The sequence below is a fragment of the Panthera leo genome, chromosome F2 (assembly GCF_018350215.1).
Source record: "Panthera leo isolate Ple1 chromosome F2, P.leo_Ple1_pat1.1, whole genome shotgun sequence".
Classification (NCBI taxonomy): Eukaryota; Metazoa; Chordata; class Mammalia; order Carnivora; family Felidae; genus Panthera; species Panthera leo.
Genome location: NC_056695.1, coordinates 74,697,511 through 74,720,961, shown reverse-complemented (window position 1 = coordinate 74,720,961; position 23,451 = coordinate 74,697,511). Strand labels below are relative to the sequence as shown.

The 23,451-nt window shown below is 51.9% G+C and overlaps 1 long non-coding RNA gene across 2 annotated transcripts in view; it reads right to left on the bottom strand.

Moving 5' to 3' along the window:
• LOC122210810 overlaps positions 1–17,155 on the bottom strand; it is a 36,124-nt gene extending 18,969 nt beyond the window's left edge. The window contains exons 1-4 of one of the 2 annotated variants that reach the window (XR_006198265.1): positions 16,921–17,155; positions 15,895–16,016; positions 15,316–15,442; positions 14,485–14,988 (exon numbers count right to left, since the gene is read on the bottom strand). This is a non-coding gene — a long non-coding RNA (uncharacterized LOC122210810). Of the gene's footprint in view, positions 1–14,484; positions 14,989–15,315; positions 15,443–15,894; positions 16,017–16,920 lie in introns of those variants that run through there. The other variant, XR_006198264.1, reaches the window with a different exon arrangement.
• Positions 17,156–23,451: the final 6,296 nt, after the last annotated feature.

Here is a 23,451-nt window from a genome sequence, read left to right as displayed (position 1 = left end):
GATTCGGTTCCTGTTCTGACGCTTTGCCTCGCACCAGCGTGCAGTGGAATGTTATTTCCACCCTTCTTTTGCTGCTCAGGAAAATGAGACTCTTATCTGAGATTTTGGAGGTCTCGGTGATGGAGCTGAGGTGGGACCCAGGGAACCCAGCCCCGGGGCCTGTTTCTGTGATCAGTGGGCTTTCCCACTACATGGCAAGCTGACGTTTACGTTTACAGAACGCTCGTTCTGTGCCAACCACACTTCCGCACGTACCCTCTTCAAGGTCCCTCTAGGAGGGAAAGTAGCAATACAGCCTCGTGAGTTGCGGTCCCGCTTCACGGGACCAGTTTCCAGTTCCAGCACTCATGAGGCATGTACCACTGGCCAAGTCTGTAACCTCCCCGTGCCTCAGTTGTCTCATCTGTAGTAAGGGAATAATAACACGCCAACGCTGAAGACTACTGCAAAGATCAAGTGAGTTAAGGCACGCGCGGCAGGTACAGAGGGCGAGTTTTTGTCACGGAGGGGAGAGCGAGCCTGACAAGGGCTGATTGAATTACCGCCGTTTTACAGCGGGCAGGTGGCGAAGCCTACATTTCTGCTCGGCTACAATACTATGGTTTTAACCCATCTTGCAGACCAGAAGACCATCTAATGGATGAGTGAGTGAGCGAGCGAGCGAGCGAGTGAACGAAGAAGCTAAAAATAATTAGTTGGCAACCCTTACGGCCTGGACGATTTCACATTTGTTACTCCCCTTGACAATTAACTGCGTGAAGGTTAAGCGCGAGCATCCCTTTCAGAGATGAAAAAAAAGAGAGAGAGAGAGAGAAAAAAAAACAGACTGAGAAAAGAAAATCGCCCAAAGTCATGACAACCATTCCACCCCCCCCACCTCACTGGAAAGACTGGGATTCGATCCCGGGTCCTTGACACCAAGATTGATGTTTCTTTCTTTCTTTCTTTTTTTTTTTTTAATTTTTTTTAATGTTTACTTATTTTTGAGACAGAGAGAGAGAGCATGAGCAGGGGAGGGTCAGAGAGAGAGGGAGACAGAGAATCTGAAACAGGCTCCGGGCTCCAAGCTGTCAGCACAGAGCCTGACGCGGGGCTCGAACCCACAGACTGCGAGATCATGACCTGAGCCGAAGTCGGACGCTTAACTGACTGAGCCACCCAGGCGCCCCTGATGTTTCTTTCTTGTACCAGACTAATCCAAGGACTGGAGTAAACCCAAAATGGATGATTCCATCTGCAAAACTCCATTCGAAGCCGTTAGACCAGGGAGGATTCCAGAGGTTATGTCCTGCCTGTGTTGATTTCCGATCAGAATGTGGGCCTTCGGGCACCTGAATTCGCTCTCGTTTCCTATCCAATGAGCACAGTAACAGCCACATAACAGCACTTTGGGGAAGACCGGTCCGGGAACACCATCCGACCGGCCCTGCCCGGGACAGCGTGTGGCCACCGCCGAAACTGCAACGTCGCTCTCGTGTTTCACAGTTTATAAGCTCAGATCCACGAGAAGCACCATAGAAACCATCTCTCCCACATCCCCACCCCTTCAACATCACAAGGGGACTCAGTCACGGTCTCCTTCCAGCCCCTCAGGACCCCGTAAGGTAGGAAGAATCAGAGATTCTTTCCGCCCATCCCACACGAGCAAGCTGAGACTCCGTGCGATTTTAGCGGAGTCCTACCCAGCCAGAGGCAGCTCGCCCCGGGGCCCGATGCTGGAAAGGGGGCGGCTTCAGACAGGCAGGCACACCCGAAACACAAGGTGTTCTGAGTCAGGCTTGCATGCACCCACCAGGACAACAGGTATCAGATTCTTATCTGAAATTGTGTGCGTTCATCTCTGCATTTAGGCTTCACGTCATTTGACTTCCAACCATTTAGGGTGAGCAATACATTCTGGGCGGATGGGCATAGGTGGTGAGAGTCATCTGACCTGTTCTGCGGCTCGACGTAACCTGCACAGTCAATGGTGAGGGGAGCCCATCGCAGCGGCCGGTGGCTGGGAAATCAAGCAGGAGCCCATGGCTCCCTCCAGCTCGGATTGTGGAATATTCATCTCCCCCGTTAATGGACCACGGCTGCCGGATCCAGGGAGCCCCGGAGCTGCCCAAGGCGATCTGGTTCCAAGAAAAGCAATTCTGCGTCTGAAGAGTTGGCTCAGCCCTGCCTTGCACCTGGAATTAGGGAAGGCGCTTTTCGGAGGACAGATTTAAGTTGTCCACTGGGGGGGGGGGGGGGGTTCTTGAACAGGAGCTCTGCCAATGTCGGCCCATTAAATGGACCAACCTTAATGCGTCCGCTCGTTCTGGGGGCATTCACCGGCCAGCTGTGCGTTCCGGGCTCTGATGGCGAATCTGAGCGTCCTCTTCTGGAGGATCCCCAAGCCCTGAGCCCCTTCCCACACCAGCCACTGCCCTCCCCTCCATCACCACCAGGCGTGACGGGGAAATGAAAACCACCACAGGGGCCGAGCACTTTCTCTCTCTCCGCACCTGCTCTCCCTCTTGGGTCTCAGACCCTCAGGGGAGAGTGTCGGGAGCTTCCTTTCTTTACACTGTTACACACGTGACCAAAACATATGGCCAGCCTGTGAAGGTCAAAGACAACAGACACCTCAGAAACCATTCGTCCAGAGGCTCTCGGCCCCCGTGCGTGCCATGGACCCCCGTCCACTGCCTGAAACACCTGTGGACCCCTTCCCATAAAATAAAGTGCACAGGATCAAAGAGAGGCCAATTATATTGCAATACAGCTGTCAAAGTAGTTTACCAACAAACAGTAATACAGGGGCTCCCCCGGCACCGTATTCTACAACCAGGGCCGGCGGGGGGCGTCTGGGAAGGACCGCCTCCTTGAAGGACTGGATTACCAAGCCGTGAGAGAGTCGCGGGCACTGCCCGCAAAAATAAAAGATGCATTGAAATAAAATAAAGGTGAAATATAAAATGCATGAAATGCATTTACAAAATGAAAATAAAGATGCATTTCTGTTCCCATCCGTATGGGCTGAGCGGTGACCCCCAAAGAGATACATCCACGTCCCAATGTCGGGACCCGGTGCCGGTGACCTTGTTTGGATAAAGAGTCTTTGCAGACGCAGTTAAGCTAGGGATCTCAAGATGAGACCGTCCGGGATCACGTGGGTGGGGCCCTAGACCCAGTGACATGTGTCGTTGAGAGAGACAGAGGACAACAGTGGAGAAAGGGGGCGACCGCGTCAAGAGGGAGGCGGTGTGACGGCGAGGGAAGTGGTGTGGCCGCCAGCCAAGGAACACCCGAAGCCACCAGGCCCTTGGGGGGAGAGCCACGGGCACACCGCGCCCGGATTCCAGGCTTCTCGGCCCAGGACCGTGTGAGAAGTTGTGTGCCAGCCAGTGCGTGGTAGTCTGTTACCACAGTTCTAGGAAACCGAGATGCCGTCTAAGGTCATGGACATGCGGTTTCTAGAAGGACCCCCTCTCTCATATAGCTCCCGCATGCATTCATCTACCACATTCCCATGGGACAGGCACACCGGTTAACACTGCCTCAGTCCCTGCCCTCAGGGAGCTTGCATTCCAAAGTGGGAAGCACAGTGGGCCCCAGAAAATAAACAACGGAATGTTTGATAAACATAATGTCGGCGAGTTATAAGCGCCTTGGAGAAAATGAAACAGGGTGATGCATGACGAGTAACTAAGGAAGTACTCTAGACTGGGTGGTCGGGGGAGGCCTTGCTAAAAAGATGACAATTCAGCCGAGATTTAAATGATAAGAAGCCAAGGACAAAGGTGGAGGGAGGCACGTTCCCACAGAAGGAATGTGCAAAGGCCCTGAGGCTGGGACAAGCTTGGTAAGTTTAATGAGGAGAAGGACTGAACAGCTGGGCTGGAGAGCAGGGCAGGGGAAGATCACTGGGCCTTAGTCTGGGTCCTAACGGATGCTGACGTGGGGATTAGCACACGGCAGGGTTACTGGGACCACAGCTTGGAAGGGAAGCGGGATTTTAGGAGAGGGGCCTAAATCCCAAAAGGCCACAGTGGGCCCTGTAGGGAGCTCTGGAGCTGGGACGCACCCGCGGAGTTGTTGTGTCTCCAGGCCAGGTGGCCAGGGCTGATGTCCTGCACGGACCAGCTGCCAGCTGCTGACTGATCCCAGGGAGGGGAGTGTGGCCACGGCTGAGCCACAAGCTGCCAGCACTCCCGGCAGCTGGGGGACAGTGACTTGCTTCTGCGGGAGGCTCAGACACCGCAGCAAGGAGTTTGGGCTTAACAGCTTCACGTGTGTGGAAAATAAAGCTCAGAGAGGGCAATGAGCTTTTCTGATATCACACAGCAGGCTGGAGACAAACCCGGGTTTAAGTGCCTCGCTTCCTGAAAATAATTCCTTCCCCCTCTCCTCCTCAGGCCATAACATAATATTTTGCTCCACAATCTGATGCTCAGAGCTTCCCAAGGCAAGGCCCCTTCTCTGCGTGCAATTAGCTGCGTCCGAGGAATTGTGCTGATCAGCCTCTCCTTTCGACCCCTTTGATAAAAAATCACCAGGAGACAGATAACCGGGCCTGGGTGATTTCTTTCTCTTCCGCAGATAACACCCTCCAGGGGCCTGAGGCACCTTCTCCAAGGAGAAACGACATCCTCCGCACCTTTCGGATTCCAGGCCACCCAGCGATGGCCAGTGGATCCCAGTAATGCTGTCGTTGTCATAAACTCGAGGGCAGCTAGCGGGCACGAGCCGGTGCCTCGAAGAGCCTGGAAGCAGGGCAGACGGGAGTTAAGCAGTCCCCGAGAAAGGCCATGTCAGAGCTCACCTCTGCTTTCCAGAACATCTTGATTCTTCCAACTCATTCTTTGATTCCTCTTTTCAGACAACACACGCATGCTTAGGGTCGGTGTCACCGTCTCGCTCAGGTTCTCGCGAGGCTCTCGGAGGTTGGAGGCACCTTGTGCCGTCCTCCTGCCTCTCTGCCTGCCGGCTGCGTTGCCTTGGGTGAGTCACCCAACCTCCTGAGTCACGCCCACGGAACTGAGGCGACAACTCTGGCTCACATCTGTCCTGAGGACAAAGGGACGCTGTGCATACGTGTGCCTCCCAGACTCTAAGCAGGGCGTCCCTTTCTGTAAGAGCCGCAGGGGAGACAGAACGTGAGCTGTCCTAACACAGCACAGGCCGGGGGACGGGTGCGCTCCTGGGATCCCGGCTTCGTGCGGCAGCTGACATCTCTCTGTGTCCAGAAGCGAGTGCGATCCAGCCTTCCCGGAATCTGGTTCTGCCACAGGCTTGCTGCCCGACTCCCGGCAGACGACTTTCCTTCCCTCCAGCTGGTGGCTTCTTCCCCCATAGAACGAAAGCTGTCTGGCCTGTGTGCCTGCAAGGTCCGTGGTTGCAGTCAAGGACTCGAGCCTGGAGAGGTGGCCGCAAGCTTCCTGAGGTCTCCTGAGGCTGACACTTGCTTCCCCTCCAGCTGCCACTGTCTGGTCCAGGGACGCTTGTCAGGGCTCAGGGTCCAGACCACTCCTTCCCAAAGTCCCCACCCGGAACCCCTCAGGAACGCCAAGGCAAACCACCGGAGCTTGAATTTCCAGCACATCCTTCATTTTCCTACTCAAAAATGCCACCAGCCCCCCTTGCTCTCAGAATCTGAACAAGGACCCCTCCTTGATGTTAGAAGCACATAGCCCGAAGGGGTAAAACGATAGAATTTGGAGCCAGGCTGCCCGGGTTCAATTTTAGTATATGTGCTGCCGAAGCGAGCACAGGCTGCCCGGGTTCAAATCCCAGCTCCATTGCTTGCCCACAGTGTGATTTGGGGCAAGTTTATCAGCCTCTCTGTGTCGTAGTTCACGCACCTATAAGATGACGGTGACGGGGGCGCCTGGGGGGCTCAGTCCGTTAAGCGTCCGACTTCGGTTCAGGTTGTGATCTCGCGGTTCGTGAGTTCGAGTCCCGCGTCGGGCTCTGTGCTGACGGCTCGGAGCCTGGAGCCTGTTTCGGATTCTGCATCTCCCTCTCTCTCTGCCCCTCCCCTGCTCTCGCTCTCTCTCTCTCTCTCAAAAATAAAAAAAGAAAAAAAATTTAATGAAATTTTAAAAAGATGACGGTGATGAAGGTGGTACTACCCGTTCGTAAGATATTTTGAGCGAATGAAATCAATACACACATAAAACCATAACGCATGGAGGCCGTTTATTCATAAACCTGCAGCGGCGAACCCATCTGGGATCACTTTTGCTCCATCAGGGCTAAGGTGCCGGAAAGGAGACGGTTGGTAAACAGAAGAAACGCCGAACACTCTTGCGTGGACCAGCACCCCGCGAAGGCGGGTTTGGGGGTGGGAGAGACTTGGTCGCGGGTCTGCAGGGAGATGTGGCCGTCCCCAGCTGTGAGCGGCAAGCAAGCAGTGGGGGATGCTCCGAACGAGGCAGGATCTGCTGAATGCTGGAGACGGGGTCCTGTGGGAGCGGTTCCTGGAACGAGCGGGGGTCGACGGGGAGCTGCTTTGCGGTTCGACTGTGACCATTGTCCTCACGGGGGTGACTGTGGCAGGCAGCTTCTCACCAGCCTCAGCCGTCACCGCTCTCCCCTGGTTCCCGCTCGACCGCTTTGTAACCGCATGGTCTCCCGTAGAACAAGGTCACTCCTCTACCCCGGGACACTCCACGGGGGGTGAGGTGGGGGTGACCTTGGCCGTGTCGCTGGCCCAGAGCAGTCACAGGTGCTCTGCGGAATCTTTCCTAACTGCACGCAGGATTCCAGAAGGGGGCTGCGGGCATTCAGATCTGCTCCTTGAGGCCTATACAGGTTGGCACTAAACGTTTGGGAAATGATTTTTCAAAGCATCCCTTTCTTCACTACCTTTTGGCAAGTTGGAATACATTATGGCACAAGCTGGCCTGGGGCAAAGCAGGAATGTGAATAGATACCCTTTCTGGCCACATCAGATAACTCCTGTAAAGGGGAGGGGCCGGGCAAGAGTTCTTCTCAGAAGAAAAGACTCCCTGTGGCCTCAGCTTAGCTCGGCTGGTGGGGGAGGGGTGGGGGGGGGCATCCAGAGGCCATTGGAAGCAGCAGCGAACGCGCATCAGATCCCATCGACTCCAACACCAGCAGCACGCATCCCCCTGCACGTCCCACTGCCTCCCTGATGAGGCCACCCTCATCGGAGGCAGGATCCTTAGGCAAGGATGAGATGTGGGCCTTGGTGGGAGCAGGGACTTCAGAGGAACCCCAGAACATGCTCAAAGCAGGACCCGGCTCCCGCATGCACGTGGCCGCGTGTACGAGGAGTCTCCTTTCCCCTGCTCCAGGCTCGGCGGTGAGACCCACAAGCTCTACCCCTGCCCACACTCTCCTACAAGCTAGCGCACGTCTGCAGTGTGAATGGTGCCCCTTTAGGGCTGGCAACCTTGTGCAGCGTGCAGACCGAGCAACCGTACCTGGCAAGCACGGGTAGAAGCGTTTCCTCCACAAAGATGAGGGTGAGAGCCGTGGAGGAGGATGAGATCAGCAGTCAGAGGAGAAGAGCGCAACGAGGTTCATTCACATGTGGGTCCCCCTTTAATTTATTCAGGTATTGCCCACCGGTTCCATAATTCAAAATCCCACATTGACTTCCTGCGTGAGCCCGAGCTCTGAATCAAGGGCTAGAGTCCCAGACACAACCCCGCCATGTCCTTTTCAGGAGACCGTACGTAGCGTGTAGCACCGGAGAAGGTCTTTTGCAGAGAATATTTGCCAGGCGTGTTTGCGTCCTTGTCCCTCGCTTGCTGTCCTGAAACAAATGTACGAAGAGCTCCTCCACGTTCTCACTGACAGAGCGCTGCCCGCCCTCAGGGTGCATCTCCGAGGCGGGTCTCGCAACACCAGCAGATTATCGCCAAAGAGAGGACTCTGGAAAATGTGCCCCTGTGGGTAGTGATTGTGGCTGCTTTGTCCCCCTCGTATCCCTGGGGCCCTAGAACAAGAACCACAGCGTATTTGGCACTCGATGGGCCTTTGTGGAACGAATGGCGGGAAGCTACCTTCTGCTCTGCCGGAGGTTCCAGCCATGAGGAAGGGAAGCCCCGAGCAGGACCAAAGCGGCGCGGCCCGGGAAGGTAGCGTTCCTTCCCCGCAGCTGTGAAAACCTCCCAACCCCCTCCAGGAGGCAGCTTGGAGGCCCCGTCTTCCCTGAGAAAACGCTGGCTTCGTCCGGACCAGAATCTGTGTTTTCCCAGCATCAAGCACGTTTGTGACGCTCCTGGATTCTGTCCGAAATCCCCGAGGAGACGATTCTGCCCGAAATCCCCGAGGAGACGGACCTCGGGATGGGGTTCCCAGCTGCAGAGCCCCTCACTTCAGCTGAGCTGGACAAACGCAGGCAGACTCGCGTCCAGTCCCACGACCCGAGTCCCCGGGAGCCACGCGACTGAGGACGATGATGCGTGTGCAAGACAGATGGGGAGCAGCGTGGGGGAGGACAGGGAACGAGTGACCGTCTGCGAATGAAACGTAGTGGTTACTGGGGTAAAAGATTAACATCCCATATTCTTTTCTTATTTATATTTTTTTTGGAGAGAGAGTGAGAGCGTGCATGACTGGAAGAGAGGGGCAGAGAGAGAGAGAGAGAGAGAGAATCTCAAGCAGGCTCTATGATCAGCGTGGACCTCGCCATGGGTCTTGATCCCACAATCCTGGGATGATGCCCCAAGCCCAAATCAAAATCAGACGCTCCATTGACAGCCACCCGGGCGCCCCCAAATCCCGTATTCTTAATTCATTTGACTCAAGCTGCCCACAAGCCAAACCCCAGCAGCCAGTATCTATACCTGGACGCTTCAGTCATTTGAGTCAATACACTTCTTTTTCAAGCCAGAGAAGAGTTGCGTTTTCTGTTTCTTGCAGCCCGAACCGGCTCCGAGGTGGCAGGCGGACGCTTCTCACCTGGATGAGACCGACTGTTGGCTGATTGTCTCCTTGCTGTTGCCTTTGACCTTGTCTTACTCTTTGAGATGCAGCCCTGAGTGATGACCCCATAGGACCAGTATCAGGTATGAGCCCACGCTTTGCAGGGGGGACGGAGGGCATCTCAATGTACAGTCTCCAAATGAGGAAGTGTTTTCCAAAAAGGAATTCAGTTCGCTGTCAGCCAACGTGACCGTTAAAATAAAAAGATTACTAAAGGCGCGCCTGAGTGGCTCAGTCGGTTGAGCGTCCGACTTCGGCTCGGGTCACGGTCTCGCGGTCCGTGAGTTCGAGGCCCGCGTCGGGCTCTGTGCCGACAGCTCAGAGCCTGGAGCTTGCTTTTAGTTCTGTGTCTCCCTCTCTCTCCGCCCCTCCCCGATTTGTGCTCTGTCTCTCTCTCTCTGAAAAATGAGTAGACATTTCAAAAGAATTGTTTTTAATTATTGCAACAGAATGGACAAATCTGGCTTCCACTCCTGACCCTTCCAGACTGCCCTTCCCTACAGTAGGTACAGCCAATCTTTGCCCCCTCTCAGCTTGGACACAGAGGCGTCTGTTGACTTATCTGCTGAGTCTCCCTGTGCATACAGCGTCTGTTTCATATCTGAGTCCCCTTTCTGGCAATGCCCTCCAGCTATTCCTGCCAGGCCGTGCACATTCCTAGTCCCAGGAATGTGCCTCTTATCGCCGCCCGGTCCATCAGTCAAGGCTAACAGCAACAGCGGCTTTCCTGGATAACCAGGGTCTGGTGCAATCCCCCCAGGGGAAGCAGATGAGCCGTGGGCCTCGCGCCCTTCTGTTTCTAAGCTCAGGGCTCATCGTCGCTGGAGATCCAGGTTTTCTGAGGCAAACGCTCGAGGGCCCTGCGGCCCAGCGTGCAGAAGGCCCAGCAGCGAAGCTTCTTGGTCTGAGCGGTGGCTCTGCCTTGTGCCCTCTGGACTCGAAGTGTCCCGCGTGCCACCTCCCTCCAAGTTCCTTGTGCCACTCGGACCCTGCACGGGGACACCTAACCCGGATGCTGACCTCGGAGCTCTGTGAGGCCTCCGGACAGCCTCTTCCTCCCCCTGGGTTTCTCTCTACCTGCCCAGCCACTTCCTATCCAAGGTAGGCGTCCCGTCCACAATCGCCCCGGCACGCGCCCTTTCTGCCTCTGCTGGCGCACGCGCAGGGACAGGGCGCTCCCTTGCTCACCGGCGGCCTGTTCCATCACGGGAGGTCTCTAAAGCTGCGGCCTCCAGGGGTGCACGCTGAGCAGAGGTCGGCACAGTACGATCTCCATTCCCTCCACGGCCACGTCTTCCCCGAGGGCTCCGAGTGTGGCTGCGAGGGCCCGGGTCACGCCTGTCCTTCCACAAACAAAGCCTCAGACGGTGGGCGCCTGATCCGTCTCCCAGCCAGGCCTCTCCCATCTGTTATAAGGGCAATAGACTTTTTTTTTTTAAGCCCGCACATGGGGTTTGACATTGATCCCTGTGAAATCCCGGGGACGTTCTTGTTCACGGAGTTTGTTTTTGCTCTTCTTTGGGGCTGTCCATTGACAGACGGAGGCCGCAGAGAGAGGGTTTGGGATTCCCAAGGAGAATGGCCACCCCACTCCCGTGGTGCCGCGTGCGGCGGGAGTCAGACGGACCTGGCTTTACGGCTTGTTGCAGTTTAGCGGCTGGGTGACCTCGGGAAGCTTTCTTCGACTGTCTGAGCCTCCATTTCCTCAACTTAACATCTACTTGTTTTGTGAACGCTCTGAGGGTTCGGTCAATGAAGGCACAGTCTCTGAAGGACCTTCCGCCTTGCCGGGCTCGGGGCGAGTGACCACCCAAAGGCTGTCATTATCCCGTGTGTGATCTCCTGGAGAGGATTGCGGGCGTGTGAAAATACTTTGCCAAGCTCCGTAAGCCTTGCCCTTCTGGACGCCACTGCCCCAGCGTGGTCTCCCTGAGGAAAGTGAGCGGGAGGTAGGCGAGGAGCTTGGACCCCGGGCCCTGGTGAGCCGCCCGCGACGGAGTCCGTGGGGACACTGAGAGAGCTACGTGGTTTTGTGCTCGTGCCTAGTCTTGCACGCAAGCAAGGAAGCCAAAGCTTCCAAAGGTGAAGGGCTTTGGGGCTTGAGGTGTGAGCTTTCGGGCTGCATCTCACGCCAAACAGCCCATCGGCTTGGCCTTTGGACCCAAGCAGACCCAAGTTCAAATTCAAGTCCCACCACAAGACTCAGGTTCTTTTCCCACTTGGATGGGCTCCTTCTATCTCCTCATCTCTGATTCTTCTTTGATGAGTTCTGTGTCCCTCTCTTTATATATATAGGTTTAGTTTAGAGAGAGAGAGCACTCACAAGTGGGGCAGAGGGGCAGAGGGAATCAAAGAGAGAATGTCAAGCAGGCTCTGCGATCGGCCAACACGGGGTTCGATCTCACAGCCCTGGGACCATGACCTGAGCTGAAATCAAGACTCGGGCACTCGACCGACTGAGCCACCCAGGCGCCCCTCCCTCTGTTTTAAAGAATCCAGTTCAAGCAGCTTCACCCAGAAACTCACGGAGACCCCTCCAAGCAGGCTGGAGGGCTACTTTCTCTGCTGTCCCCAAACGGCCACCAGCCACACAGAATTGGAAGGGCCTGTTCAATGTCCGTCTTCCTGACCACCTGTGGGCACCTTGAAGGGAGGGACAGGGGTTTATTCGTCTGTGTCTCCAGTGCCTGGACCGACTCCTGAAACCACAAAGTGTGCCACACATATTTGCCGAGCTAATTACTTAAAACTAAAAACAGAATCAGCACCAACGGGCCAGGGGTTCAGGACAGTCATGGACTGAAGCAGGAAGGAGAGGGAACAGGAAGCGGGCGATTTCCTGGACCTGGTGGGCCGGGAGGAACCCTGGACCGGGGGACGCCTGCGTTCCAGCCCAGGCCCAGCCTCCCACCGCTTGGCCCTCGCAGAAGTCAGCCCCGCACCTTGGCCTGGATCACGGCCTCCCTCCCCTGCGTAGGGCTGCCCCGGATCATTCCAAGCTCACATCTGACGCACTCCGTGCACAAAGGCCGTTGCGTCGACTAAGGTCAGGCTGTGAAACCCCCACCTTCCTTCTGAGCTCAGGGTCAGGCCTGCTGGCAAGGACGGGGCCAGACTGTCATCTCCCCAGATGAGACTGTAACTGGCCACACGGTGAAAGACAAAGAAGAGAGCCGTTTCTGAAAAATATACGTGCCTCCCGATCCAGCCTTATTACCGGCGGGTTTTCTGTCTCATTTGTTTGCCTCCGAGTGATTTGAGGCGTTCACTCTGCATCAGCAACACTTACAAGAAATATGAGACGAGATAAATTTGCCACAGACATTATACACCATGCTGCAGTAATTACAAACCCGCTGTCCTGAAAGCAGCCTGACGGGGCTGAAATACATGAATGCATAATGCTTGGGAGGGGAAGGGAAAAGGAAGAGGAAGAGGGGGCGGGAAGGCGGGAGAGAGTGAAAACGGGTAGCATTTGGCATCAGCGATCTGTGTGCCAAACATCGAGCCTGGCCCCTCACCGGCCCCAGCCCACTTAATCCTTTCAGGGCTTCCCGTGAAGCAAGCTTGTCGCGAACTCGGGGTTATAGAGGGGAGAGTGAGGCAAACAGCGGGAACACGGGCCAGCAGCGGAGCAGAACTCTGAGACGTGAGTCAAGGTACCCTGCAGAGCCTCCAAAAGGTACCACACGCAGATCACCGGGGACTTGCGAGGCGGGAGCAAGGCTGCAGGTTGGGACTTCTGGGAAGTCTGCACACGCAGACGGATGCCCCGTCCACCCCTGCACAGCCCCACAGACCACCAGAGCCTTGGGTCTTTGGACCTTCCTCTCCGTGTCCTCCAATTGGGCCATTTGTGTCCTTCTGTCTTCTCGTTCACTGATGCTTTCTTCTGCCGTCTCCAGTCTGTTGTTAACTCTATCCAGTGAACTTTTGGGGTGCCTGGGTGGCGCCTGGGTGGCTCTGTTAAGCATCGGGCTCCTAATCTCAGCTCAGGTCATGATCTCACGGTTTGTGGGTTCGAGCCCCGCCTCGGGCTCTGGGCTGACAGCAGGGAGCCTGCTTGGGATTTTCTCTCTCTTTCTCTCTCTCTCTCTCTCTGACCCTCCCCCACTCGCTCTCTCTCTCAAAATAAATACGCTTTAAAACAATAAAGAAAATTAGTCTCTTCAGGGAACTTTGGTTTCTATTCATTCTTTTCAGTTCTAGAATTTCCACTCAATTCTTCAGGGTTTACGTTTTTTTCTTAAAAGTTTCCACCTGCTCACTCATTAAAATCTACTTTTCCTCTACGTCAACGTATTTACAGGGATCATTTGAAAGTCTTCGCTAAGCATACCGCATACACTATCTTGGGTTTGGGTATCTCTTAACTGTGTTTTGTTTTGCTTCATTTTTTACTATGGCTTACATTTTCCTGGGTTTTTTTTTTTTTTTAATGTCCACTGAAAATTTTATTGAATATTGAACATTGCGCAAAGGACATCGTACAAACTCTGGCTTCAGTTGTCGCCCTCTGAAATCCCAAACCATGCAATTACGGATTAATCATTTGAACTTGCAAGGGCTTGTTTTCACACCTTGTTTGCTCAGATCTGCGGAAAGCTCCAAGGCATTTTCCAAGCCCCTCTAACTTGGCGGGACTCAGACAAGGCAGGTCCATGGCATGGTCCTTACTCTTAAATCGTGGTCTGTCTGACGTCACGGCTAGAGGCTAGGATGTCAAGGGGATTTCCCTACCCTGCAGGGCGAGAACTCCAATTTCTCTAGCCCTGCTTGACCTCTAGTAGCTCTGCTCTGTTCTCAGTGCCATAACAGCTGCTCGATGATAAGGTTTGAGTGCTTTGCCCTGTGCACATACAGCCCAAGTTCAGCCTGAGACTCTCAGGGACTCCTACATCAACTGACAGGACTCGTTTTCTACATAGGTTGCTCTCCAAATCCCCACCATGGGGATTCCACCTGCCTCAATCCCTGAACTCTGATCTCTATTTCTTTAGCTCAGTAGGACTACATCTACAGTCCTTTCCTAGAAAAATGCTGGAAGAGGCACTTACTAAAATGAAAAAAAATAGACAAAGAAAACACAGGATCCAAAGGACAGAGAATTCAACTCAGAAGCGTAAGATGATCAACTGGAAATCCCAGGACGGCCATTGTGTGCCAGCCTGAGAAAGTGATCTGTTCAGATTGAAAGGGAAAGCTCTGGTGATGCAGGAGACAGGTTTCCAGTAACTATAAAAAAAATATAAAACTGAGAGTGTAGAACTGTTTAAGTTTTTGGAGAACTACTGACAAGCGTATGACAGAAGGTAAGAACACCGGAAAAGAAAGCAGTGGGTACACAGAAAATAACCCATAGAAAATCAAGGCAATTATTAAAAAAAAAAATTTTAATGTTTATTTTTGAGATGGAGAGAGACAGAGCATGAACGGGGGAGGGTCAGAGAGAGGGAGACACAGAATTTAAACAGGCTCCAGGCTCTGAGCTGTCAGCCCAGAGCCCGACGCGGGGCTCGGACTCACGGACCGCGAGACCATGACCTGAGCCGAAGTCGGCCGCTTCACCGACTGAGCCACCCAGGCGCCCCAAATCAAGGCAATTATTAACTCCAGGTAAAACAAAACGTTGAAGTCTACATAACTGCATACTCTTTTGCCTGGAGGGGAGCAATATTTACATAGTCATAATTCTGTAAACGTTACTTACCAGCTTAACCAAAAATTGTGGATAAATCTTATTAAGGGATGTGAGTGTGGAAAGATATGTAAGGGAGCTATTGTATAAAGCCAAGAGTATGGGTTCTACATTCAGGTAGGTCTGGCTCAAATACTGCCTTCACCACCACCCTACTGGGTCAACTTGGGCAGCTTATTTAAACTTTCTATGCCTCGGTTTTCCTCTCTGTAAAAGGGATACTCTCTCATAAGATTGCTGTATTAAATAATCTACACAAAGCCCCATATATAGTTAGTTCGTCACATCAAATTCATCTGCTATCTTTCTGTTTGTTCGACTGGAAGGCAACATTCCACTGCATTTCTCAGCTTGACCTCAGGCTGTAAAGACAGGGCCAGTGGAGGGAAGGGAAATTCAATGTTTTGAGACATTGCAAGAACACAGTTTGTTAGCAGTAACCCTGTGGTGGAGGCAGAAAGACTTGCTAAGGAAGGAGGTTCCTGCACAGCATTCAGAGACCTCCTGTTCCTCTAAGACGCATTTTCATTTGAAAGTCAGAGGGACAAAAAGGAACTCAGGAAGAGCACAGCTCCCTCCTCATTACGGCATGGGCTGCAAAGTGGCTGGACCATAATCACCAGCCAAGGAACCTCCGTCCCCAAACTCTTCCAGGGCAGAGAGGATGGAGAGGGAATCAAGACACTCACTCTCGAACCACTCCTCTGCTCAGGAGTGACCACGTGGCTTTCGGCAGGTCCCTTCACTCTTGTGTTGCCAGCTGAGCGATGGTGACTTGGGCCTGGTGCCCTTGGAGAATCCATCCACCTGTGGTGTCTGTGATGGGTTTTGAGCTCTTTACTTTCTCTGCCTCAGCTTCCCCTACTCCGACTATTTTTGTATTGTAGGGGAAAGGAGATTTTCCTGACAACCTCCCAAATCACTGGAGGAGTTCATGCTGAGCTGATAGGCCGCGAGCTCAAGGCCATCAAGCCCCAAAGCCAGGATTTGTCTCTCTTTCATATTCTCCCTTATGCTGCGGCCATTTGGGGTAGGATTGTCCTGTGGGGCCTTGCTGAACCTTCATCCACACTGCTGGTGGTGTTCAGGTCTCAGGGCCAATCTTGGGGCTTGGATGAAGCGTTTGGTCTCCAGAATAGCGTACCGGGGGCCCACAGGAGACCCAGACCCCATCCGTTTCTCTAGCTCAATTTTCCCAGTGACCCAGCAGTAAAGGATACAAGTTGTTTGCCCGACTATTCTGTGAATAAAACGGGTTTGTCTCCCACCTGGCTCTCTTTCTTGCATATGCGGTTCTCTTGGCCTGGATCTTCAGAGGGCAGGAGAAATGAGTCTTAGGGTCAGAGTACTGTGTCCCCACCTTAAACTCCTCATGAGGTGCAGGAACTCACTGTATAGGTCAATAGAAAGATGCTGACGTCACTACATTGGCGTGCATCCTATCAAATCTCCATGAGTGCTTGTTACATCAAATGGAACACAAAACAAGGAGACGTACCAAGTTCTTAAGAAGCCCGGGGAGAAGCCCACTGCTCTACCTGGCCCAAGGGTAATGGGGAGGTGTTCCGAAGGTAATGACTGACCCCATCCCTGATGTTCACCCTGACATGTCACTTTCGTAATGACCTTCCAATAACAGTGACTCAGTTGAGCAACTCAGGCCCTTTAGAAACGTTTTGACAGTCTCCTGCCTTGGAGAAGCTCAGCAGTTATTAAGACGGCAGCCAGCAGCCCTGCCAAGCGGGCAAGGAGTCCCCGCTGAGGCTATTATAAAAGGAAACCATGGGGGAATGCACTAGAAAAGCTGAAGATTGGATACGGACCCCAGACTGGGGCTCCCTGAGCCTTTGATTAAGACAGGCCAAGTTTGTTCTCCCCGCTCTGGAAAACGTGCTTTCTGAGACTCCAGGGCCTAGAGTTCTAAACAAGGAGGCTGTTAAAAGATAGATTAAAAGGCATAAAAATAGTGTAAGATTCCACGGCACAGTGAGGCCTGTCAGGTCCCGGCTCACAGAGGGGATTGCTTTAAGGCGATGATCAAAATGAGTCACCAGTGTCTGCTCGGATTGTGCTGATGCCTCTTGAAAAGGCAAAAACCGGGACTATTGTTTGTGTCAAAAATACTTCTGAAGAGGCTGCAGAAATCAAAAGGTGCTGATGTGCCAAAGTCGGGAGACTGATAAAGGGGAGAAAGAAAAGTTGGGAGTCTTAACACGTAAGGGCCAACAGGTAAGCAAGAGTGCACTTCGGAGTAAGTTGGGAGAGGGGCCGATGGCGGGAAGAAGGGGACTCACGGCGGCAACGTGCGTGTCCCCGCTCTGTCGCGAGGGAGGCCCTCCCTTTTATGGAGCTCCTACGATGTGCTAAATATCCACCTCGTCACCTTCCCTTGACACTCAGGCAAAAACGATAGTTGCTTGAGGGGGCTGTGTAACCCCTAAGATGTCATTGCCCCTCTCTGAACCTCGGTGTCTTCTTCTGGAAAACGTAGGTAATCATCCATACGTCCCAGGGTGGTTGAGACGTAGGTCGGTTTGCCAGGTCTGTGGTAAGAGTCCCACAGGGTGGATAGCTATAACAACAGACCTTAATTTTCTCACAGTTCTAGAAGTTGGAAGTCTGAGAGCAGGGAGTCACCAGGGCTGGGGTCTCCTGGGGTCTCTCTCCTGGGCTTGCAAGACGGCCACCTTCCTGTACCCTCACATGGCCTTCCCTCTGCATATTATCTGTGTCTTAATCTCTTCTTACGAGGACGCCACTCGTATTGGATCGGGTCTCACCCACGCGACCTCATTTTATCTGAATTATCTCTTGAAAGTCTTTGTCTCCAGACGCTGTCACATTCTGAGCTCCTGTAGGTTAGGGCTTCTGCACGTCAATCTAGGGGACACGATTCACCCCTTCTCAGGAGTTTAGGTGAGATGTCATGGGTAAAAAGACCAAGCACCTAGGAAGGGTTCGATGTGTCGTCACTGAATGTAATGAAAAATTAATTGTAATAGTGATGACACTTACTGAGAACGTGTTACACCGTGGCCACTGTGGGGAACACACTACCCATGACGCTTGTGCGTTATCGAACTCTTGGCGAACCTGTGACTCAGGTCCTATTCGCATCTCCACTTGATTAATAAAGAAACTGAGAAATAGGTGAACTAGGATGGGGAATTGCCCAATGTCATACAATAACTCACGAAGCCAGAATCCAAAACTCCATCTGTCTATTTCCAAAATGCTGTGGTCCTTATCATTCCACTGGGTGGTTTCCCAGAAGGGTAGACAGCCAACGTTGGATTAATCTGAAAGGTGACCCAATATCAAGCTCTCCTCCTCTCCCCAGGTCTCCCCAGACCCTCTGAAACTCCTCACCAACCGGCCAACCTGCCCTCCTTTGCATTCTTCCGAGGACGGGGCACTCGCTCTCTGCCAAGGCAGCCAGTCCCAATTTCTGGACAAATCCAATGGTTGAAAAGTAGTTCCTCCTCCAGGCAAACGGATTGATTTCAGATTCAAAATCGGTACCAAGTAGAGTCGTGCTCGATCATCACTTCCAGGGAGGGAATCTTTGACAAGTTCCCGTTGCTTTTAAAGGTAAAATAGTCATAACTTGCTCTTAAAAACTGCCAACAGCACGAAGAGAATCAAGACTGAGGACCGAAATCGCTTTCCTCTCCTCCTGTTCACACTGTCAGCGGGGAACAGTCCGACTGTGGAAGATCTTCAGTCGAGGCTAAATTTATATTCATTCATGTGTCACCGGACTGTGCTTTCTTGCGTCTCTTCTCTGATCAATGCACTCATTAAAGACCCAGGCTCGGCAATAGATTCACCTTAATGCCTGTCACCCTCGGGTTTCAATAACACAGGCTCTGAGCACCTCTAACAAGCCACTGAAGAATGAAGAGAAAAAAGCTCTTTCTTTCCCTCTTTAGATAGAGTCCTGAAATTGTTTCTCTTCGTCCTTTAAAAATGATTCTGTTGACTCTATTAATTTTATTTAGGAGCTTTAAGGGGTACATAAGGGAAAGGGGAGGTTGGGGAAATATTTATGTGCAGCAAAAGGTGTTCATGGGAGCCCATGTGTATTTATTCCAAACCATTGACTGATTTGAGCACCTCTGTTTTGCTGAACTTGACATATTTGCTGGAACGCTTAACATAAAAGAATATTTGTTTCACTCTTACCTAATGGCTTTTTTATAAGTTGATTTATTTTGAGAGAGAGAGAGAGAGAGAGAATGAGCGGGGGAGGGACAGAGAGAGAGAGAGGGAGACAGAGGATCCAAAGCAGGGTCTGTGCTAACAGCAGAGACACCAACGCAGGGCTCGAACACATGAAGTATGAGATCATGACTCGAGCTGGAGTCGGACGCGTAAGTGACTGAGCCACGCAGGCGCCCCTAACTGCTTTTTTTCTCTTAACAGAACCACGTTTTCACTTGGGCACATTTCCTTCTAGTGTCTGTCCACACGCTCAAGTATTTTCACAGCTCCAACGCGATGTGTGTGTCGCGTTCTTACTATTATTTTCACTGCACAATCCATCCTAAGTACTTCCTGTGTTCTTGTAATTAACTTCTTGTTACTGAGTGATGTAGGGTATTCCCACTTCTTGTCCGTCCCCGTTAGATGATGCCCTTTCTCCTCACAACTATCTAGAAGGCAACAATAGATATCTCCATGCACGTCGCTATTTTCTTCTGTTCAGCTATTTTAGGTTTGAGCCCCCTGGACGGGCTCACTGGGTCAAAGTCTGAGAGCAGTCTCATGACTCCTGTCTATATGCAAGTGTGCGCTTTTTTTCTAAATAGAGCTTAGCCATTTATAACACATCGGCGTGTGAGAGTGTAGCAGTTTTAGCCACCGTGGAAGACAGTATGAAGGTTCCTCAAAAAATTAAAAATAGGGACGCCTGGGTGGCGCAGTCGGTTGAGCGTCCGACTTCAGCCAGGTCACGATCTCGCGGTCCGTGAGTTCGAGCCCCGCGTCAGGCTCTGGGCTGATGGCTCGGAGCCTGGAGCCTGTTTCCGATTCTGTGTCTCCCTCTCTCTCTGCCCCTCCCCCGTTCATGCTCTGTCTCTCTCTGTCCCAAAAATAAATAAATTAATTAATTAATTAATTTAAAAAAAAAATTAAAAATAGAAGTACCCTATGGTCCAGAAATCGCACTACTGGATATTTGCCCAAAGAATAGGAGAATATCGATTCAAAGGGATATACGCACCCCTATGTTCATTGGAGCATTATTTACAATAGCCAAACTATGGAAGCAACCCAAACATCCAATGACAGATGAATGGATAAAGAAGATGTATACACGACGGAATATTATTTGGCCATAAAAAAGAATGAAATCTTTCCATTTGCAACCGCCCGTGTGGATCTAGAGAGCACAGTGCTATGCGAAATCAGAGAGAGACAAATACTGTACGATTTCACTCCTATGTGGAATCCAAGAAACAGAACGGTGAGCAAAGGAAAACAAGAGAGACAACCCAAGAAACAAACGCTTCAACTATAGAGAACAAACTGAAGGTTACCGGAGGGGAGGCGGGGAGGGAGACTGGTGAAATGGGCGATGGGGATTAAGGGGTGCCCTTGTCGTGATGAGCACCGGGTGACGTACGGAAACGTTGAGTCCCTATATTGTACACCTGAAACTGACACAACGCTGTATCCCGTCTACACTGGAATGAAAGTTTAAGAAAACAGCACGTGCCAGTTTTGCCACCGCTTTACCAACACCAAAGAACACGTATACACCTACGCGATGAGCTTCCCGACTGGTCTTCGTATCTGTACATTGACTTAATTCTTACAGGGAAACGCTAATCACCCTTGAAGACCTTCACCCTTTAACACTTGGCTGGCTCAGTCAGAGGAGCATGTGACTCTTGATCTCGGGGTCGTGAGTTCGAGCCCCACGTGGGGTGTAGAGATTACCTAAAGGGAAAAAACTTTATCTAAATAAATAAATAGATAAATAAATAAATAAAACGTTCACTATCACTAGTATGGGGCCCAACTCTATCACCTGAAATCAAACCACTGCTATGATCTCAGCTACCCATTTTGGATGTCATGCCGCTTCATGCCTCTGAGGACTTAATCAATGGCTTTCTGCCTGTCTATTCCGTTGAAACAAGCAGTTTATGACGGGGAAGCCATCCACCTAGCTTAGGAACCGAACGTCTGCCATGTGGTCTTCCCTGCGCCGGGAGCCGCGATGGCCGTGTTTCTTTAACAGATAGGGAAACGGAGGCACCGGCTGACGGTTCGCCACGTAGCGGGCAAGACGGTCCGGAGCCGTTTTCCACCTGACGTTCAGCGCTCTATTTTCTTCACCGAAACTGTACTTGTGCACAACTGCGCGGCAAGGCTGGATGTGTGCAATGTCCTCAAGCTGCCGTTATAGGTCTCATGTTTCAAGAAAGCCGGGAAGGATGGGAGACATTCTTTTCAAGCACGTGGCAGGGAACTAATTCTACGAACCCTTTCTGATGCCATTACTGAGTAACTTTGACTAGCCTGTTACTGAGTCTCCATTTGGTCCAAACAAGAGCTGAAATTCATTACATGTCCCCATGCACAAGCTCTGCGCAAAATGCCTTATGGCTGCTGTCTCAGTCTCCCAACCACAGCAGTTTATAGACAAGACAACTGAAGGTTATGGAGTTTAAGAAACTTATCTAAGGCCATATTGGTAGAGTGGAGCTAGCTGGAACCCCTCAGCGGGTCTTGTGCAGCCTCTCGTTTCATGGAAAGAAATTCTGAGGCTGAGAGAGCTTGGGTTACTGGACCAAAAGCGCACGGTGACAGGTCTTCCATTAAAGCCACAATCCCCAGGGTCCCTGGGTGGCCCAGTCAGTTGAGTGTCTGACTCTTAATTTGGGTTCACGTCACGATCCCAGGGTCACGGCACTGAGCCCCATGTCTGGCTCCACGCTGAGCGTGGGGCCTGCTTGGGTTTCTCCCTTTCCCTCAGCCCCTCTCCCCTACTAGTGCTCTCTCTCTGTCCCTCTCTCTCTCTGTCTCTCTCTCAAATAAATATAAATTTAAAATAAGGCACACTCCCCAAATCTTCACTCCAGGAGAATTCCAAATGATGTATCACTGGGAGGTGGGACTTAACTCCTCTCCTCTTGATTTGGTGCTTTATTTAGCGATCTGTTCCCGAAGAGTAAGGTAAGGGAAAGGGAATGTTATAGCTTTCTGTTGGAGAAAGCTGGCAGACAGCGTCCCGACCCACGTTCCCATCACCGGTGATAACGTATGCTGATATCACATACCCTCTGACATCACGCAGCCCTTCATCTCTGTGACAGCGTCTCAAAATCCTACAACCCCAACCTAATCAGCTGGATTTAAATGGATGCCTGCTTCGTGTTCTTCAAAACTGTCCAGGGCACGAGAGAAAAAACTCAGGAACCTGTCTTAGATCACAGGACCCTGAAGAGTCATGACAGCTAAATGCAATGCGGGGGTCTGGACTGGATCCCGGAGCAGAAAAGGGACATGAGCGGAAACACAGGCACCCTCCAAATCTAGTCTGTCCGTTAAGAGCGCTGCACCCGTATCAGTTTCTTAGTTCTGCTAACTGCACGATGGTTACGTATGCCTAGCTGTCCATGCCTTCGGGGAAGCTGGGTGAAGAACGCACTTCACTATCTTTGCAACGTTTTCGTAAATCCAAAATTTCCCCAAATCAAAAGTTTAAAACGAAATAAAAACAAAGATAAACAGGTTTCGTCAACTCACGCCTCCTAATTCCCTTGCCACTTACCGTTCCCCCCACCGATAAAAGCGGTCCAGAAGAATGTTCAGGGAACACCTCACCGTGGACAATTTACAGCTATCATTCCCGAAACGTGTGGGCCCTCACAAACACCATCCCCTACGCACGCACGCGCACGCGCTGCCTTCGGCTAAAACTGGTTCCAAACGTGGAACTGGTTCCAAGCAAAAAACTCGTTCCAAACAAAACTCGTTCCGAGCAACATCCTCTTTTCAGGCTGACGGCCTGGGGTTTCATGGGGCTACTCGTTGGGATAGAATGGTCCCAGGTTGGGTTTCTTTTTTTTTTTTTTTTTTTTTCTTTACAGGAACAACAATACTGTAGCTGAGCTTTTGTAGAAAGAGAAGGGCATTCTTTCCGTTTTAAACAAAAAAGGGGAACCGTTAAAAATATGCATTGGTACCTACTGCAATTATCATTCAGAAGGAATGCAGGGACGGTGACATTAACTAATGGGAGTGTAGCAGCTGCTTGCTAATCGAAAGCCACCCTCAGCAGCTAATTGCTGATTTAGTCTGTCTGTCTGATGTAGAAAAGAGACCCAGCAGGCAGGGACCGAAGCTGCTGCTTCCTACCGCACAGCTCAGAGTCGGTTCACCCTCGATAGGATGTTTGCTGGAAAGGGGGGGGCGGGGAATGTTACAATACGATCACGCTTTCATTAACTTAACGTCGAGCTTCGATTGGCTGAGATTTTCCAGAGGAGAAAGGCTCAGTGAAAACTAGGAACGAAACGATCATTGCGGGGGCCGTAACCCTACCGGAAAACGAGCCACATTCCAGACGATGGGAGGCACCTGACCGTGGCTGGGGAAATAGTACCAGGTCCCTCTTGCCAACGTGAAATGACCTGTCAGGCCTCCGCCTTGAGAAGTGACAGGCACGGACTTCTGTCCTCTGGCCCAGCCTTTTCGACTGAACCAGAGCACTTTATGGGCCAGGGGTCATGCCTGGCCACTGGATATGCCAGGATGATTGGTTTAATCATTTATTAACTTCTGTCTGCCCCCGTTTTCAAAAGCCTTACGGG